The sequence below is a fragment of the Symsagittifera roscoffensis genome, chromosome 2 (assembly GCF_963678635.1).
Source record: "Symsagittifera roscoffensis chromosome 2, txSymRosc1.1, whole genome shotgun sequence".
In the NCBI taxonomy this organism is placed as follows: Eukaryota; Metazoa; Xenacoelomorpha; order Acoela; family Convolutidae; genus Symsagittifera; species Symsagittifera roscoffensis.
Genome location: NC_087063.1, coordinates 9,678,346 through 9,698,339, shown reverse-complemented (window position 1 = coordinate 9,698,339; position 19,994 = coordinate 9,678,346). Strand labels below are relative to the sequence as shown.

The window sequence follows — 19,994 nt, the reverse complement described above, 5'->3', positions numbered from 1 at the left end:
GTTGCCTTTGAAAGCCTGGAAAACTATATTTATTGCATCAAACATTCAATTTGATTGCAACCGTTTTTCAAAAGTTTCAACTGTATCCACTTTTTTGAGTTCCTGTTTGATAAAAACAGTTATTATGAAAAATTTATTGAGACGGGGACTTTTTTATTCTTAAGTTTTTTTGAGACGCTTGAGAAGAAAGTAGTGCCGAAAAAGTGTGTGCGGGGAATTTTTGAAACACATTTTTGGATTTTTATACAATTTCTCAAAATCTGCGCTCCCAAATCTGAGGTAGATAGAAAAACTTCTAGGAAGTTCCCCTGCATTAGCGGCTACGCCCAAATTTTTTTGCACAAAAAGTTACAGCCCTCCGAAAAGTCAAAACTTCGATTTATGACCGTTTCCAAATATTTTTTGACTTTTATCGAAAAATACCGAAATTTACCGATAGTATCGAAAAATCTGAAATTTTGGTTTCATTGTGTAGAATGGGTTGTATGAAGCTACCCTGTATAAGCGGTCATGTCCAAACTTTTTAACACAAAAATTTATGAGCCTAGGAAAAGTCAAGTTTTCTAATTTTTGACTGTTTTTTAAATTTTTGATTTTCTCAATAACTACCCTCCCAAATCTGAGATTTAAGGCTCAATGGGTAGATCAGTTTCTGCTAAGTTTCATTGCCTAACAAGTTTAGCCCAAAGTTTCTTACACAAAGAGTTTTGACCATCGAACAAGTCAAGTTTGCGATATTTTAACCGATTCTTTTCTCAAAAACTACTCGTCCAACTCGTGAATTTTGGGCTCAAAGTAGAAGATATAGGAACTAAAATAAGGGGGGAAGAGCAATGAAGACCCTATGTATTATTATACGTTACAGATTTCCTGTTTTCCATACTATGTATTAATATTGGGTATAGAGTCTAAAAGTACTAAGATAGTGAATACCAATGGTAAGGTTTTATGGTTTGTGTGATGATTAGATAATGATAAGAAAAGCTGTTTTTTGAAAATTTTGTGTGGAAATGTATAGTTTTTTTTGCAAAAAAAATGGTGATTAGCTTTCTGGTTCATGGTAAGTTAGTGGTGAGAGTTTTTGGGCAAAAACTTGGAAATTTTATCACAAAAATTTTTCGAAAACTTTCAAAACACAATAAGATTTGTCATAAGTCAATTTAGTAACTAATTTATTAGATAATCTTACCTTTTATCTGCTTAAAACAATGCTGAAACCCCCTTTGAGAGAAAAAAGTTAAACTACAAGGAAATTATATAAATACCAGCATCATATAGTAAATTTACTGCCATAATTCAAATATATGAATAAAAAATTACATATTTACAGAAAATTACTCATAAAATTCCAAATATGCACATCAAGAACAACATTCAAACTTCTCTGGTAGAATTTAAAAAGAAGAAATGCTGAATAATTTGCGTTAAATCCATACAAATTATCAGTTTTTTGTAGCTTTTGAGAAATCATTCGCCGATACTTTTTTGACAAAAAGGAGTAAGTTGATCTCTTTCTACCCAAAGAATCAGCAAAGTAGGAAATTTTGTCCAATCGAGCTATCATGATCCAGTGTTCTCCTCTATCAATGCTTGGGGCTGAGTTAACAATTGCAAATGAGTATTTTGTTAGTTGAGGTACTTTATCAGAATTTTAAGATCCCGTGTACTTCAACCTGAGCTCCGGAATTCGTTCAATAATTTGCAGAAGTGAAAAAATTATCCATCTTTGCGATTTACAACTAAAAACAAAGAAAGTGATAGTTTGATAGACTTTTCTAGGATAAAAAAGTAAGATTAATGACTTAAACGCATTTAGATAATGAATCAACAAAGTCCCATACACAAAACTTATGAACTGGTCAAAGGTTATGGAACACTGTTTTACAGTCTAGGTTGAAAAAAATTTTCGGTTTTTCAATTAAACAGCATACATTATCATTTTTTTTCTGGAAATTTAGGTCTGAAAAAACACAAAATAGATATTACTGAGACAAAAACAAAGAAAAGTCCATAAAAAGCTACAATGGTTTTATAGGAACCCGAAAACTCAAAAAAATAAATATTTGTAGCAATTGTTCTGAGGTTGTTGTTATGAACATTTGCTGTTCTTTCTCTCAAGATTATCACTTCCGTTACTGGTTCCAAGGAAAATTGGAAAAACATTTCTAGTCTCAGGCTTTCTCCATTAAGTTCAAGATAATGCAACTGTTCAGCTGCATCCTGAAGTGAAGTCAAGTCAAAAACTAAAATACAGTGATTTTGAAAATCTTTCACAGGAAGAGCTGGGAAGTCTTCGTTAAGATGCATTGCTTTCATTGTTCTAACATCAGGACGACAAGGATAAATTGTATCTGATGAAACAATTGCTCTTCCACCCCGAATTTTTATAAGCTCTCTCAAATGAAATTACTGATAGTTGAAAGAGTTTTCATGAAAAGATCCTTCAATAGCTGAATTTTTATTCATTGCAACAGCTGTTCTTCAAAAGTGATTTGTTATAAATCGACCCATTAGCTAATTTATTTGATAGTCTTACCTTCTATCTGCTTGAAACAATGCTGAAACCTACGAAAACTTCAAAAAAAGTCATTTTTTTGAGAGAAAAAAAGTTAAATTAAAAAAAGTATAAAAATCACAGCAAAGTGTAATAAACATACTGCCATAAGTTACTTGCACATCATGAATATCATTCAAGTTTCTCTGGTAGAATTTAAAAAGAAGAAACGCTGAAAAATTTGCGTAAAGTCCACACAAATGATCAGTTTTTTGTAGGTTTTGAGAAACCATTAGCCGATACCTTTTTTTGTCAAAAAGGAATATGTTGATCTCTTTCTACCCAAAGAATCAGCAAAGTGGGAAGTTTTGTCCAATCGAGCTATCATGATCCAATATTCTCCTCTATCATTGCTTGGGGCTGAGTTAACAATTGCAAATGAGTATTTGGTTGGTTGAGGTACCTTATCAGAAGGTTAAGATCCCATGTACTTCAACCTGAGCTCCGGAATTATTTCAATAAATTGCAATAGTGGAAAAATATCCATCTTTGCGATTTACAACTAAAAACAAAGAAAGAGATAGTTTGATAGACTTTTCTAGGATAAAAAAAGAGAATAATTACTTAAACGCATCTAGGTATTGAATCAATAAAAAACCATACACAAAATTGATGAACTGGACAAAGGTTATGGAACACTGTTTTACAGTCTAGATTTAAAAAATTTCTTGGCTTTTCATTTAAACCGCTTACATTATCAATTTTTTTCTGGAAATTTAGGTCTGAAGAGAAACAAAATAGATTTTACATATTCAAAAACAAAGAAAAGTCCCTTAAAAAGCTACAAAATATTTATAGGAACCTGAAAACTCAAAAATTTAAACAATTTTAGCAACTGTTTTGAATTTGATGTTTTGAACATTTGATGTTTTTTCTCCCAAGACTATCATTTCCGTTACTTGTTCCAAAGAAAATTGGAAAAACATTTCTAATCTCAGGCTTTCTCCATTAAGTTCTGGTAAATGCAACTGTTCAGCTGCATCCTGTAGTGAAGTCAAGTCAAAATCTAAAATACAGTGATTTTGAAAACCTTCCATAGGAAGAGCTGGGAAGTCTTCGTTAAGATGCATTGCTTTCATTGGTGTAACATAAGGACGACAAGGAGAAATTGTATCTGATGAAACAATTGCTCTTCCACTCCGAATATTTATAAGCTCTCTCAAATTAAATTGCTGATAGTTGAAAGAGTTTTCATGAAAAGATCCTTCAATAGATGAATTTGTATTCATTGCAACAGCTGTTCTTCAAATATGATTTTTTGTAAGTCGACCCATTAACTAATTTATTAGATAGTCCTACCTTCTATCTGCTTGAAACAATGCTGAAACCCTCGGAAACTTCAAAAAAAGTCATTTTTTTGAGAGAAAAAAAAGTTAAATTACAAAAAACGTTTAAAAATCACAGCAAAGTGTAATAAACATACTGCCATAATTTAAACTTACAACTTAAAAACTACATATTAAAATGAAACTACTTACTAAATTCAAAATTTGCACATCATGAATATCATTCAAGTTTCTCTGGTAGAATTTAAAAACAAGAAATGCTGAAAAATTTGCGTAAAGTCCACACAAATTATCAGATTTTTGTAGCTTTTGAGAAAGCATTCGCCGATACTTTTTTGTCAAAAAAGAATAAGTTGATCTCTTTCTACCCAAAGAATCAGCAAACTAGGAAACTTTGTCCAATCGAGCTATCATGATCCAGTGTTCTCCTCTATCATTGCTTGGGGCTGAGTTAACAATTGCAAATGAGTATTTTGTTAGTTGAGGTACTTTATCAGAAGTTTAAGATCCCATGTTTTTGAACCTGAGTTCCGGAATTCTTACAATAATTTGCAGAAGTGAAAAATCATCCATCTTTGCCATTTACAATTAAAAACAAAGAAAGTGATAGTTTGATAGACTTTTCTAGGAAAAAAAAGTGACATTAATGACTTAAACGCATTTAGGTATTGAATCAATAAAAAACCATACACAAAATTGATGAACTGGACAAAGGTTATGGAACACTGTTTTACAGTCTAGATTTAAAAAATTTCTTGGCTTTTCATTTAAACCGCTTACATTATCAATTTTTTTCTGGAAATTTAGGTCTGAAGAGAAACAAAATAGATTTTACATATTCAAAAACAAAGAAAAGTCCCTTAAAAAGCTACAAAATATTTATAGGAACCTGAAAACTCAAAAATTTAAACAATTTTAGCAACTGTTTTGAATTTGATGTTTTGAACATTTGATGTTTTTTCTCCCAAGACTATCATTTCCGTTACTTGTTCCAAGGGAAATTGGAAAAACATTTCTAATCTCAGGCTTTCTCCACTAAGTTCTGGATAATGCAGCTGTTCAGATGCATCCTGTAGTGAAGTCAAGTCAAAAACTAAAACAGAGTGATTTTGAAAATCTTCCATAGGAGGAGCTGGGAAGTCTTCGTTAAGATGCATTGCTTTCATTGTTGTAACATAAGGACGACAAGGAGAAGTTGTATCTGATGAAACAATTGCTCTTCCACCCCGAATAAATATAAGCTCTCTCAAATGAAGTTGCTGATAGTTGAAAGACTTTTCATGAAAAGATCCTTCAATAGATGAATTTGTATTCATTGCAACAGCTGTTCTTCAAATATGATTTGTTATAAGTCGACCCATTAACTAATTTATTAGATAGTCTTACCTTCTATCTGCTTAGCTGATAGCTGAAAGTGTTTTCAAGGTTTTAAAGGTTGTTGACTTAAACGCATTTAAGTATTGAATCAATAAAAAACCATACACAAAACTTATGAACTGGACAAAGGTTATGGAACACTGTTTTACAGTCTAGGTTGAAGAAATTTCTTGGATTTTCAATTAAACAGCATACATTATCAAGTTTTGTTTGAGATTTAGGTCTGAAGAAAAGCAAAATAGATAAATCAGAGACAAAAACAAAGAAGAGTACATAAAAAGCCACAAATATTTTATAGGAACCTGAAAACTCAAAAAAATTAAACATTTTTAGCAACTTTTCTGAATTTGTTACTTTGAATATCTGATAGTCTTTCTCAAAACTATCACTTACGTTAATTGTTCTAAGGGAAATTGGAAAAACATTTCTAATCTCAGGCTTTCTCCACTAAGTTCTGGAAAATGAACTGTTCAGCTGCATCCTGTAGTGAAGTCAAGTCAAAAACATAAATATAGTGATTATGAAAACCTTCTATAGAAAGAGCTAATAAATCTTCGTTGAACTGCAATGCTTTCATTGTTGTAATATAAGCATGACAAGGAGAAGGTGTATCTAATTAAACAATTGCTCTTCCAGTGCGAATAATTCTAAGCTCTCTCAAATGAAAGTGCTGATAGCTGAAAGAGTTTTCATGAAAAGATCCTGCAACACCTGAATTTGTATTAATTGCAACAGCTATTTTTTTTCTTTGGAGCGTTATTAAATACATTTTCTTGGTTGAATTGGATTTGACGAAATGGAATGATGAAAATTCTTGCTATAGTTTCCATGTAGTTGTATTGAGCAGGTTCTCTTTCCACATTCCATTGCAAGTTTTGATAATTAGGTTCAGCAAGTAAAATTCCTGTAGTAAACAGCGAACAATCAACAACTTTCAGACTGACATTTGGATTATAAGATAGCTGGTACAAATAAAGTCTAGCTCGAATTAGTTTAATTTGAACTTTGGTATTTTGTGGCAACAATTTTTTGCAAGTAAACAGATGGCAAGCCTCCCATAGAGTGAAAAAGTTATCCCTGTTCCTAAAGAATTTGCTCTAACAGTGAACGGATGCATGTCAAATGCATCATGAAACTCTTCAAAACTGTATCCATCAAAAGCAAGTATTCCTTTATTACTCACTTCTGGCGAGTTGGAATCGTTTGGATTTCTTTTTTCCACCTCCCAATTGTTTCCGAACTGTTTCTGTTCCCACATCGTTTGCAAATGTTTTGAGTTTTTTACGTCCATCAACAGCTTCCCCAATCTCTGGAGCGGTAATTTTCAAATTATTCTGCTCCAATTTTTTTCGCATCTGAAACTATCTCCAGGGTAAAAAAATTCTTGACAACTGATCGATAGAAACTTAGTTTAAAAAATTATTTACTTTTAATCTGATTTTTTTTCTCAGCTCTTTTTGGTAAAATTTTCCCAAAGTTTTTTTTTTGTCGAGATCTTTGATGATGTATGTATGAGGCTTTTTTTTAGATTTGCCAAAATTTTAAAAATTTTAACTGTAAATTGTGACTTGTATCCTTTTCGAAACGGAATGTCATTCTTTGAATTTCTCACTCTGTCTCCAACTTTTTATCATAGTTTCTGTTACCTTGTTAGAGGTTTTTTTTACAGAAGGGAGAGGAAATCAGTATGCTTGACATCTGTAGGTGATTTCCCAATAGATCTATTGACGCGACAGTTCAGTGTAGACACAAATTGAGTTAACGTGTGAAAGAACTTTTCACCATGATCCTTTATGTAGCGGTAAATTATGCGTTTTAATGAGTGGATAGCTCTCTTTGCAAATGAAGCTTTTGTTTTGCTCCATGTTGAGTAAACTTCAATGTCTTTATCCCCGCAAAAACTTTTGAAAGTTTCCCCATATTCTGTCTCTTTATCAAGCCAAAATTTTTCAGGAGTGTTCCTTAGAGAAAGCATTTTTTTTGAAAGCTGTTAAAGTGTCTTTGGCACATTTTGCTATCGTTGTTTGAACTCTGACAAATCTTGAAAAAACATCAACAGCAGCCAATGAATATTTTACTCCGTTGTTTTGACTCGCTAGGTTGTCCACAAATGCCAAGTCAATAAAACAAATTTCATTGATAAATTTTGAAAATCTTGAAATCTTCAAAAACGTCTGAATGAAGGACCAAGTTTTGTATACGTTGTTTTGGTTTGTAAAAATTGTTCTACTCCTTTTTGTGAAAAACCGCTTGCTTTAATCAAGTTTCGCACAATCTGTTTAGACTTTCCTCTCCAGATTTTGAAAAGTATTTAGGTTCCTCTGTCTTTCGCTTTGGCATTCTTGTTGAATTTGAGTTACTTCATAAATAGTAAAGTAAATATCTTGAAAGTCGGTATTTTTTGCTTTAGTGCTCACACACAAAGTGTACAATTGATTATTTTGTGTCTCGATTATCCAATATGATATTTTCTGACCTAATTAGTCTAATACTAGGAGAATTCAAAATTAAATCAATAAGGTGATGATTGTTTCTCGATTTCAACCTCGCATTTACAGAACTGTAAATAGAATCAACATCTTTAGGTACAATCTCCCTTTTTTGTTACTTTTGTTCCAATTTTGGTTGGTTTGGAAGTGTATTTTGTGGTTATTAAATATGTCTAATTGAGTAAGGAATTAGAACAACTGATCCACACTATGTCAATCGTTAAATGACAAAAAGAGTGATAAGAGATATTAGTTGTAAGCCTTCAGACGAGCTTAAAATAATTCACCTTTTTGCAGTGAAGTTCTTCTTCTTGTGAGTTCTGATATTTCTCTTCGATACTTTAATACGCCTACTTTTCGGAGATCCTTTTGCTTGCCTCGTGGCAAGTTTACTAGACATTGGCTGAGGAACGGAATGAAAATTTTTGGACAAAGAGGATGAATTGTTTTAGAAGTTTTTTTGTGAAAAAATTTGAAAAATAAGCGTATAGAACGTATTTTATGCTCATCATCCAAAAACACTATTTCTGTTCCTGCTGGTAAATTTTTTTCAGCGCAATCAGCAATATCTTGGCGGATCAACTGTTTTTGAAGTTAACTCAATGAGTAAATGGCCATAAGGAGTAGATGTTGCATCTTCATACCACTCTTTCAATTGTGATCCTAGAGCTACTTGTTTACTTATTGTATTGATGTGTAAAACATTTCTCGGTGACTTGAACAGGAATATATATGTTTTTTGTAACTCAATTTTTCTTCCCGATTTGCTTTGATGAAACAAGTAAGCTTAATATACATTGTGTTCAGTTCCCTGTGTCTCCCAGCAGTAGCAATTTTTAGAAATTGCCTAGGTATTTATATAAACTGCTTAGAAACTGACATGAGTCATCAAATATTAACCGGTGTTTTATTCCATTATTGGGAAGGTTCTCAACCAATTCAAAAACAATTACTTTGATAAATTTAAGGTTTTTTCTAAGCACTTGTCTTTAAAAAAGTGGATAAGTTGATAAAAAGGAAAAATTTTGTCAGATTTGGGTTGAAATGTACTAAACTTTAACCTATCAAAAACAAAATGCAATTATTCAGATCCATTTGGTCCAAATAGCAAAAAAAATTCATTCTTAGCTAGAAAATTTTTTATTCACAGCTTTGCAGAAGGTAAAACATAACCGACTGTTTGATCAAATTGCTACCCAAACTGTTGTTTCTTCACACGTAGTGGATAACACTATTCACACAATTGAACATTCTAGTATTAAAACTATGATAAAAAATTACACATAAAAACTAAACCAGATCTATTGCACGTACGTCCAAAGAACTTCTGTGTTTTTCATTCATTATTCTCTTCATCAAAAAGAAATTTTGTAAATTTCATTGCTTGTCACATTCATCATCCATCTCAATTTTTGAATGAAAAAAAAATGATAGTGATTAATTAAAAGTTCGAAAACAAAAGATAATACAAAAAGATTTATATTATTTACAATTTTTAAAAAAAACATCGTGGCCATGTTTTGTATGCAAATGCTTTTCTTTCTGCACAGTGAAGAGTTTTTGCATGAGGAAGTGGGTAGTTGCTACACCTCCACTTATATTCTTTGTCTTTGAAAACCAAAATTTAAATTTCTGGGCAAGCGTAGTCGTTCAAGTTTGTAACCTTTGTTTGCAAAATTTCTGACAGACTTTATCAGTTTGCATAACTTTTTGCAAAAAACTCGGTTTCTGGTTTTTAAAAAAGCTTTTAATTTTTTTGATACTTTTTCAAACTCTATGTTTTTCAAGACCACTGCTCCAAATGGTTCCATGAAGATACATCGTACACAAAACAAGCTGAGACGTTTCATTCATTTTCTGAACGTTCATTTTATACTGTGCATTTTTCAATAATGATACAAGTTTTTTTGGATGTTTCTACACAAGATAAAACTGAGGGGATAAATATAACCAGTTAATCATACTCCTCTTTTTTCAAATAAAATTTCTGATTGTTTTTCCAAGTGTTTCATTTTCTATGATTTTCTATGGGATCTATTTTCTTAAAATCTGTACGATAGCTTAGAAAAACTTCACGGCCTTTATTATGTAAAGTCCACTCAAATTGAGAAATTTGTGATTCTGTATCCAAGTCTTGCATTTTTGGTACATTGTGAGATTCCAAAACTGTTAGTCAAAATTCCTGTGGCTTTTCATTTAAGACGTTATGAGACAGTCCCAATTTATTTTTAAGTCTCAAAGCAAGATTTTTGGAAAAACTAATGTTCCAAATCATACTGCTCAACTCAAAAAAATTTTAAAAAATGATTCAAGAAGATAAACGTTTGTATTACATGACTATAATAACATCACTCAACAAATATTTTGAACATTACAGTTCTCAATAAGCACAAATTCTCCCAGGACTTGAGCGAGTTCTTTGAATTCGTCCAAAGTATAGTTGACATAGGCAACTTGCGTCAAGACTTCGTTCTCCTTTGCAGTGAAGAGTCGAATCTGAATGTAGGGTGGCTTTTTCACACTGTACTTCTTGATTTGGACACATACCCTTCTCGTCTTGTATGTTGCTGCGTCATACAGCGCATGACAATTCGCATGTTCCTGCTCCATGGTTGAGTCTTTGTCAGAAGGGTTCCAATACAGGAACGAGTCCAAGGTTTTCGGCATCGTCAATAACAGTTTTCCGTATTACTGATATCCTTTCTCCTTCTTTTTTACCAAAAAAGCCTTGCTGGGATTTTTCTATTTGTCCGGATTCATTTTTCTTTAGCAGTTGTTTCAAAATATATTTTTCCGTTGTAGGGTTTTTGGGACCAAGAAAATCTCCCATTTTTTTTTTGAATTTTAGCAAATTCAATGTAGATGGAAGGATATCTTTTCGTGAATACAATTTTTATTGGAGACTCAGAGCCAACTGATCTTTGATATTTGTAAATATATAGAAATTAGGAAGTGTAGATCACTCACTGTAAATTCCAGATGAGGTATTATTACCTTAAATGGAATAGTGACTAGGTGATGATCCAAATATGGACGTTGCGTAGGTGCTGGAACTACTACATAAGCAATTCATTGTAGATAAAAGTCTTTTTTCACAGAAACCAAAAGTCACAGTAATCGGTGATGACATCTGCTTTGTGTTAACCAATTCCCACTTTTTTTCGGATTACAATGCAATATCTCTTTTTATCTCTGACTCAAAAAAGTTTTATGAAGAATTTATTGTCACCCAATTTTACTGTGTATCTAACCATTCATCTTTCTGCACAGTGGAAAATTGCAAGATTCACTTGGTATTAATCGGATCATCGCTTGATCAAATTTTGCAAATCATAGATAAGTATCATTTCACTTACCAAACTAATGACTGTATTTATACTTTATACAAACACAGGTTTTATTCCAAATAAATTTCATCAAGAGGTTGAGTTTTTAATCAATTGAAATGTGCAGTCCGACCCAACTTGAAACGTAGAATGAAAAAAAAACGTTGAATGAAAAAAAAATTGATAGTGATTAAATAAAAGTTCGAAAACAAAAGATAATACAAAAAGATTTATATTATTTACAATTTTTAAAAAAAACATCGTGGCCATGTTTTGTATGCAAATGCTTTTCTTTCTGCACAGTGAAGAGTTTTTGCATGAGGAAGTGGGTAGTTGCTACACCTCCACTTATATTCTTTGTCTTTGAAAACCAAAATTTAAATTTCTGGGCAAGCGTAGTCATTCAAGTTTGTAACCTTTGTTTCCAAAATTTCTCACAGACTTTATCAGTTTGCATAACTTTTTGCAAAAAACTAGGTTTCTGGTTTTTAAAAAAGCTTTTAATTTTTTCGATACTTTTTCAAACTCTATGTTTTTCAAGACCACTGCTCCAAATGGTTCCATGAAGATACATCGTACACAAAACAAGCTGAGACGTTTCATTCATTTTCTGAACATTCATTTTATACTGTGCATTTTTCAATAATGATACAAGTTTTTTTTGGATGTTTCTACACAAGATAAAACTGAGGGGATAAATATAACCAGTTAATCATACTCCTCTTTTTTCAAATAAAATTTCTGATTGTTTTTCCAAGTGTTTCATTTTCTATGATTTTCTATGGGATCTATTTTCTTAAAATCTGAACGATAGCTTAGAAAAACTTCACGGCCTTTATTATGTAAAGTCCACTCAGATTGAGAAATTTGTGATTCTGTATCCAAGTCTTGCATTTTTGGTACATTGTGAGATTCCAAAACTGTAAGTCAAAATTCCTGTGGCTTTTCATTTAAGACGATATGAGACAGTCCCAATTTATTTTTAAGTCTCAAAGCAAAATTTTTGGAAAAACTAATTTTCCAAATCATACTGCTCAACTCAAAAAAATTTTAAAAAATGATTCAAGAAGATAAACATTTGTATTACTTGACTAAAATAACATCACTCAACAAATATGTTGAACATTACAGTTCTCAACAAGCATAAATTCTCCCAGGACTTGAGCGAGTTCTTTGAATTCGTCCAAAGTATAGTTGACATAGGCAACTTGCGTCAAGACTTCGTTCTCCTTTGCAGTGAAGAGTCGAATCTGAATGTAGGGTGGCTTTTTCACACTGTACTTCTTGATTTGGACACATACCCTTCTCGTCTTGTATGTTGCTGCGTCATACAGCGCATGACAATTCGCATGTTCCTGCTCCATGGTTGAGTCTTTGTCAGAAGGGTTCCAATACAGGAACGAGTCCAAGGTTTTCGGCATCGTCAATAACAGTATTCCGTATTACTGATATCCTTTCTCCTTCTTTATTTACCAAAAAAGCCTTGCTGGGATTTTTCGATTTGTCCCGATTCATTTTTCTTTAGCAATTGTTTCAAAAAATATTTTTCCGTTGTAGGGTTTTTGGGACCACGAAAATCTCCCATTTTTTTTTGAATTTTAGCAAATTCAATGTAGATGGAAGGATATCTTTTCGTGAATACAATTTTGATTCGAGACTCAGAGCCAACTGATCAGTAGTAGATATTGCAAAATAATGATATTTGTAAATATATAGAAATTAGGAAGTGTAGATCACTCACTGTAAATTCCAAATGAGGTATTATTACCTTAAAATAGTGACTAGGTGATGATCCAAATATGGACGTTGCGTAGGTGCTGGAACTACTACATAAGCAATTCATTGTAGATAAAATCTTTTTTCACAGAAACCAAAAGTCACAGTAATCGGTGATGACATCTGCTTTGTGTTAACCAATTCCCACTTTTTTTCGGATTACAATGCAATATCTCTTTTTATCTCTGTCTCAAAAAAGTTTTTTGAAGAATTTATTGTCACCCAATGTTACTGTGTATCTAACCATTCATCTTTCTGCACAGTGGAAAATTGCAAGATTCACTTGGTATTAATCGGATCGTCGCTTGATCAAATTTTGCAAATCTTAGATAAGTATCATTTCACTTACCAAACTATTGACTGTATTTATACTTTATACAAACACAGTTTTTATTCCAAATAAATTTCATCAAGAGGTTGAGTTTTTAATCAATTGACCCAACTTGAAACGTAGAATAACGGAAAAATTAACCAGTGTTGCAAAGAAACGCCTGCTGCAAAAAAAATTTCGAAAGACATTATCTCAACTCTGCTCGGAAGCTTGCGTCCACTCAGACTCTTGGATCAGCTTCTTTGGAAAGGATTCGAAAAGTTCAAAACTCAAAGTTTTTCTATTAGGAATTAAATATTTGTTCAACAAAATCTTGTCAAAATTGATTTTATTTCAGATCAAAAGTTTTTTCAACGATAATATTGTAATTTTGAACACGGGTGTAAAAATTAACTCAGAGGTTTTCGCAAGATGCAAATTGTGATTTAAATTGTTCAAGAAGTTTGCAAAAATTAATTCAAAAACTTTACAAGATGTAGAAATTGTTTTGATTTTTTAATAGGTGTGGAAAAATTTGCAGAAAATTTTTTTATAAGTTGCAAGTATTCTCGTGATTTTTCAGAAATCAAATGCAAAGAACGCATTTGCAAAAAACGCAAAAATTTATTGTAAAAACGCAAATAATTGCTAAGTATTTTTCATTATTGATGACCTTGAGTGCTATTCCCTATAATAATACATTGTTTTTTGATGTTTTTGATCAACATAAATGAAAAAATGACTTTTTTAGTGATGAAAACTAGAACAAAGATATTCAAAATTTTTATTTTTCGTTATTGCAAGAAAATTTTGTTACATTTTTCTTTAAATTGCGAAAATATATTTGAAACTTTTCTTAATTTGCGAGATTTTCTTTATATTGTATATATATAGAAAATAGGAAGTGTAGATGACTCCTTGTACTTTCCAAATAAAGTCTTATTACCTTATAAGGAATAGTGACTTGGTGATGATCCAAATATGGAACGTGCGTGGGTGATGGAACTACTATATAAACAATTCATTGTAAATAAAAATCTTTTTTGACTTGTAATCGGTGGTGGCATCTGCTATGTGTCAAACAAATCCCACTTTTTTCGGATTACAATGCAAAATCTCTTTTTATCTCTGTCTCAAAAAACTTGATGAAAACTTTATTTTCACCCAATATTCCTGAGTATCTAACCATTCATCATTCTGCACAGTGGAAAATTGCAAGATTCACTTGGTATTAATCGGATCATCGCTTGATCAAATTTTGCAAATATTAGATAAATATCATTTCACTTTGGAAAAATTTAATTAAAAATTTTTTCAAGATGGAGAAATTGTTTTGATTTTTAAAAAGTGTGCAAAAATTTTCACAAAAAGTTTTTTTTATAAGTTGCAAGTTTTTTTGTGATTTTTTAGATACAAATTTGAAAAATGATTTTTAAAAAGTGTGCAAAAATTTTCACAAAAAGTTTTTTTTATAAGTTGCAAGTTTTTTCGTGATTTTTTTTTCTTATGCATATGCAAACATTGCAAAAAACTTATTGTAAAAATTGCAAATAATTGCTAAGTATTTTCATAAATGATGACTTTGAGTGCTATTCCCTAAATTAATACAATGTTTTTTGATGTTTTTGATCAACATACATGGAAAAGTAAAATTTTTAGACCAAAATTAGACCAAAGATACTCATACTTTTTATTTTTCAACAGTGCAGGCAAGTTTTGTAACAATTTTCTCTAAAAAGCGAGACTTTTTAAAATTTTTCCAACAAGTGCAAGAAATAATAATACAAAATTTGCCTGGTGCAAAAATTATTGTAATGATTATTCTATCATGTGAGCAAAAAGTTTTGTGAACCTCCTAACAATTTTAAAATTGGTTTGTTTCTTTTGCCATCTTTCCAACAAAACTTTTTAGCAAGTTTTCAGCAATTGCATAATTAGTTTGATTTTTAACAAAGTTTTTAACCATTTTTTTTTTAATTTTTGCGTTTGCAAAGTTTTCTTACAAATTTTTCTATGACCTCATACTTTATCTCTGAAAAATATAATTACAAGAAGCACAAAAAAACTAAATTACAAAACACTAGACAACAACCAAATTAAGTACAAATCAAAGAGTGTCGAGCAGCTGAGTTCTCAAATTTTTGCAAGTTCTCATCGGAGAGCAAAGCTGGTCTTGCCTCCATCACCGGTGGTTGTCTTGGAAGTTCGCTGACTGGAGTTATTGGTTGGCTCAGAGAACACCTCATCCTCTGCGATGGAAATTGGGTTGTCCACAGATCCCTCTTCACAAGAAGAGATAAATCGCGGAATGGTTGAGCCACATATCTAGAGTCAGGAGTTTCGGGGAAGTTTATTCCCACATGCTCAGCCAATTTGTCCATCATTTGCTTTTCTCCAAAGTTGGTTCCCTGTCACGGGTACTTGCGTCATATGATTTCTTTGAAATATCTTCGCATCACTTCCACCTTTTGCCAGACTTTGATTGGGAAGTCCTATTGGGCTAAAAAATACTCTAGAGACTGTTTCTCCTACTTAAACTTGTACAATATCAGGTGAAAGTTCTACAGAATATATAAGGTTGCTAATTTGCACTGAGAAGATCATTTTGAGCAATAGGTTGAGTACAAAACGCAGAAAAAAAAACAAGATTTACAGTTGAGAGGTAGGTAGTTTACGGAAGCTAAGTTGAAATAAAAGTATTTAGAGCTAAAAAAAGAGGTAATTGACGGTAGTTAAGTTGAAAATAAAATGATAGGAGGAGTAAGGAGTAGCTTCAATTCGAATGTGTGGGTTTAACTAATCAGAATTGATTTTCCTTATTTGGTTTGTGGTCGTATCCAATCAGATTTCAGCTTACTTTTATGGAGTTCTTATATAAAAGTCGTGTCCAATCGGAAAAAAAATTACCATTTCAGGCATTTTTTTTACATTGCCGTTTCCAATCACAAAAATGTTCAAATTTGTTCTGGTTGTCGTATCATTTCAGACAAAGTTCACCTTTTGAGGATTTAAATCTTTCAATTAAGTAAAAACATACACAAAAGCGAATGCAAAAATAAACGACCAAAAGTTGTTTGCTGTAAAAATAAGAAATATTGCCAATATAAGTAACAAGAGAAGGAAAATTTAAAAAAAAGTGGCATATCTGCAATTTTTCTCATCAAGTTGAATAAATTTTTTGCATTTAATTGGGGAAAATTGCAGATTTTTGATTAGATAGCCAAGTTCTTTGATTTCGATGTAGATTTGAGAGGATAGCTCAAAAGTCACAATTTTTATGAAGCAAATCTCTCGAAATCTGATTCAAAACCTGTTCAAGCAGGGTTTTGACATTTGAAAATTTTTGAAGATATGAAAAAAGAAAGAACTTTGCTGGGGAGTTTTTAAATTTTGTGGTTTCGGGTAAGGAATAAAAAGAGTTTTTGATATATTATCATACGATTGTTTGATCAATTTCAATTCCGAGAACAAACAAAATGTTTTTCCTTGTCAGGTGTAATTCAGCCGTAAGTTTGAAGCTTTGATAGGAAACACGTAAATCAGAAGCAAACTCTTTGATTGAGTAAGTCTCCCTGAAGAGACCTTTACGTAGTCGGAGAACTCTATACTGGACAACAGAAACGTCCAAAAAATTGTGAAAAATGTAAAAATATATATCTATTTCATCCAAAAGGAAATCACACGGAATCCTTTCTTTTTTGTGTAGAGTAACACGAGGAAGTTCAAATGTTTTTTCATTGACATTTTTTTTTAAAAATTGATTATTTTTGATCAAAAGTTATGTCTAGAAACTGCTTAGCTCTGATTGGTTGAAAAATTTATCTGGAAAATACTAGAATTTTCGAAGAAATGACGCAGGCGATGATTTCAGTACCATAAAAGGAAACTTGCGGCAGTGGCGTCAGTTGTTTTTAGAGATTGACGTCATTACCATAAAAGGAAAATTGCGTGGGCGGTGACGTCACTTCTACTCAAAGAACGACGTCATGACCATAAGAGGATAGTTGCGTAGGCGATGACTTCATTGTTAGCATAAATACGCTTATTTTGTCTGTCAATCAGAAACAGTCAATTGAATTTTACTTCAAACTTAATAATTCGTTACTTCGCGAAAAGAAAAAAGTAGGTAATTTCATGCAATTGGTACTTTGAGTTTTCGAAATTGGAACCTTTCCAAAGTCCTAAAACTTATTAGATAACGCCTGCCCTTAACTGAGATGAGAAAGTCAAGTGTGGAGATTGTGTAAATGTGTACAATCGCCAAAACGCAGCTCGACGTCGAAAGCGATGTGAAAAACAAAAGAAACATAAGTGTCCAAACTGTCAGTTTCATACAAAGAGGAAAGAGAAGATGGATTATCATGTTGCGAACAAGCATGCTCAACCAAGTTCAAAGCAGTCAAGTTTGTCCTTCTTGCGAACAAGATTTCCCAACTTACTACTCTCTCCAAAAACATCGGAGAAAGGAACATGGAGTTAAGCAACAAAAACCAGTGATATGGTGGCCAACTTGAACAAGATTGTGGAGGAAGAAGGGGAAGATGTTGAAAAGCTAAAGGAAGAACTTAGTGCTTGTCAACATTTTCTGATGGATACGGAGATGGAAAATGGGAGTCATGAGGTTTTTAATTTCCAAATGTCCAAGTTAGACACTAAAATAATCAACGAGAAAGTTGAAGTCTTCAACCAGCTCGATTCAGCTTAAATCAACATTGCTCTGGGTTTTTTCTTCGAAATATTGAGACTGGTGAATATCGATATTTCTACGCCCATGAAAACAAATTTTTTTTAAAAAATCCTATTTGTTCTGTACTAAAGTAGACTTGATAAAAATCCAAGGAAAATGGAAAAATTTGATATTTTTGAGCAATGTAACCAAGAACGACAAAACACAAAGTGGCGATTCAAATTGGTTACTAAAGTCACAATATTTGCTGCTTTTATCAAGAACATTCTAATAGGATGTCCTGAATCTGTCTTGACCGAACCTTTATTACGACATACGCAGGTCAACTGTCTTTTATCTAACAAAGACAAGGAATCTTACAAAGATCATTTGTGTCTTTTCCGCTCACTGGCATTGTACATGAACGGAAACAATGATCTTGACTCTCAAACTTCTAGATACTTTACAGATATTTCATCAAAATTTGGTTATGATCCTAAAAGTTTGCGTGGAGATTCTGTAGAAGACTTACCTGTTGTCGAGAAAACTGTTCAAAGAAACATCTTTAAATACGATTTCAATTTCCAAGAAGGAGAATATATAGGAGAACTAGCTCGACGAAGTACTGGAAGATTTGATAAAAACAGTTAAACTACTGAGATTTAAAAGTACTGAGAGTGCTTCCGGTGTCTTAGTTTTGATATTTTCTTGAATAAACCCGACAATTTTAACAAACATCTTCTGCGATGCAAGGATCGAGTGAGACATATTTACCCAAATAACGTCTATGAGCTTTGCGAAAGCTTGTTTGAAAAACTAGAAGGATTCAGTCTTCCAGTTTCTGAAAATAAAAGCTTTTTAATAATTTAGAAAATTTCGACTGAGTCAATTTGTGTTCCTACAGAAGAATTAAAAGAGAAGCAAGCTACTAGCTGGATCGGAAAACATGTTCCAATTTCAGTCTCTATAATATCAAATCTCATTGTTGAACCCATCTTTGTGTACAACAAGGATCCACAGAACTTTATAAACAATTTTTCAACCAACCTCGAGCTGCTGTTGGTTGAAAAGAGTAAGCTAGAGATGAGAAAAAAATCAAGATAGTGAAGTAGCTGTCAAAGAAAGAATGAAAACGATCTTTGATTAGCTGAACGAACGTGGTAAAAACTAATCAAGTAACCATTTCGAGTACATAGACGAATGCTTTGAAGATTCGGAAATATCAGATATGTCGACCAAATTCTTATTAATTCAGAAAAATTAGCTCATCGATTTGAAACAACATCTGGAGAGATATGTTAATACTTCGCCTGTTTTTGGATTTAATAGTGGTAGATATGATTTGAATTTGATCAAGTCCTACTTAATCCCATATTTTATTCGCGATAAAGAACTAGAAACATCAGTAATCAAGAGAGCAAACAATTTAATTTTCTTTCAAGTTTGGAGATATACAATTTCTCGACATGCGCGAAGTTTCTGGGTGGGGCAACAACTCTGGACTCCTTTCTCAAAGCCTATAAATTCTCTCCTTTGAGTTGTTTGATAAGCCACACAAACTTGATTTTCCCGAACTGCCACCGTATGAAGCCTTTTTCAATAAACTTAAAAACAACAATCCTCTAGACAAAAACTTCATTGATTTTGAGAAACTGAGAAAAAGTGGGCTAGACGATCAACAAGCGCCGAAAAAGCTTCAAATCAAAAGTGTGCCTCTATTTGGTTTGGATAATTACAACTGCTTGCAAGAGACTTGGAAGAAAAACAGAATGACTGTGTTCAAAGACTTTTTAAAGTGGTACAAAATCAAGGATGTTGTTCCAACCCTGGAAGCAATGCAGAAAATGATTCAGTTTTGTCATAACAAGGGGATAGATATGTTGGAACTTGGATGTACTCTTCCGAATCTAGCAAACATATGTCAACACAAATCTTCAAATTACAAAGTGCATCCTTTTTGCGGAAGTGATAAAGATTTGTGTGAACATGACGGAAGTGATAAAGACATGACTGGTAGACTTTCCATTTTTTTCACTCGAAAAGCTGTAGTTGATGGAACATTCATCAAAAATCCATCACAAATAGGTAAATTAATCGTTGGAATTGATGCAAGTCGGCTCTACCCCTTCTCAATGTGTCAAGAGATGCCAAAGGACTGTACACGAGATAGGAGTTTGAAACTGATATGCGGAAAATCAAGGCTAGACACA

General features: G+C 32.3%; 1 protein-coding gene across 1 annotated transcript in view; it reads left to right on the top strand.

Moving 5' to 3' along the window:
* Positions 1-19,994, top strand: part of LOC134838864 (inositol 1,4,5-trisphosphate receptor type 1-like) — a 466,592-nt gene that overhangs the window by 222,417 nt on the left and 224,181 nt on the right. The window lies entirely within an intron of this gene.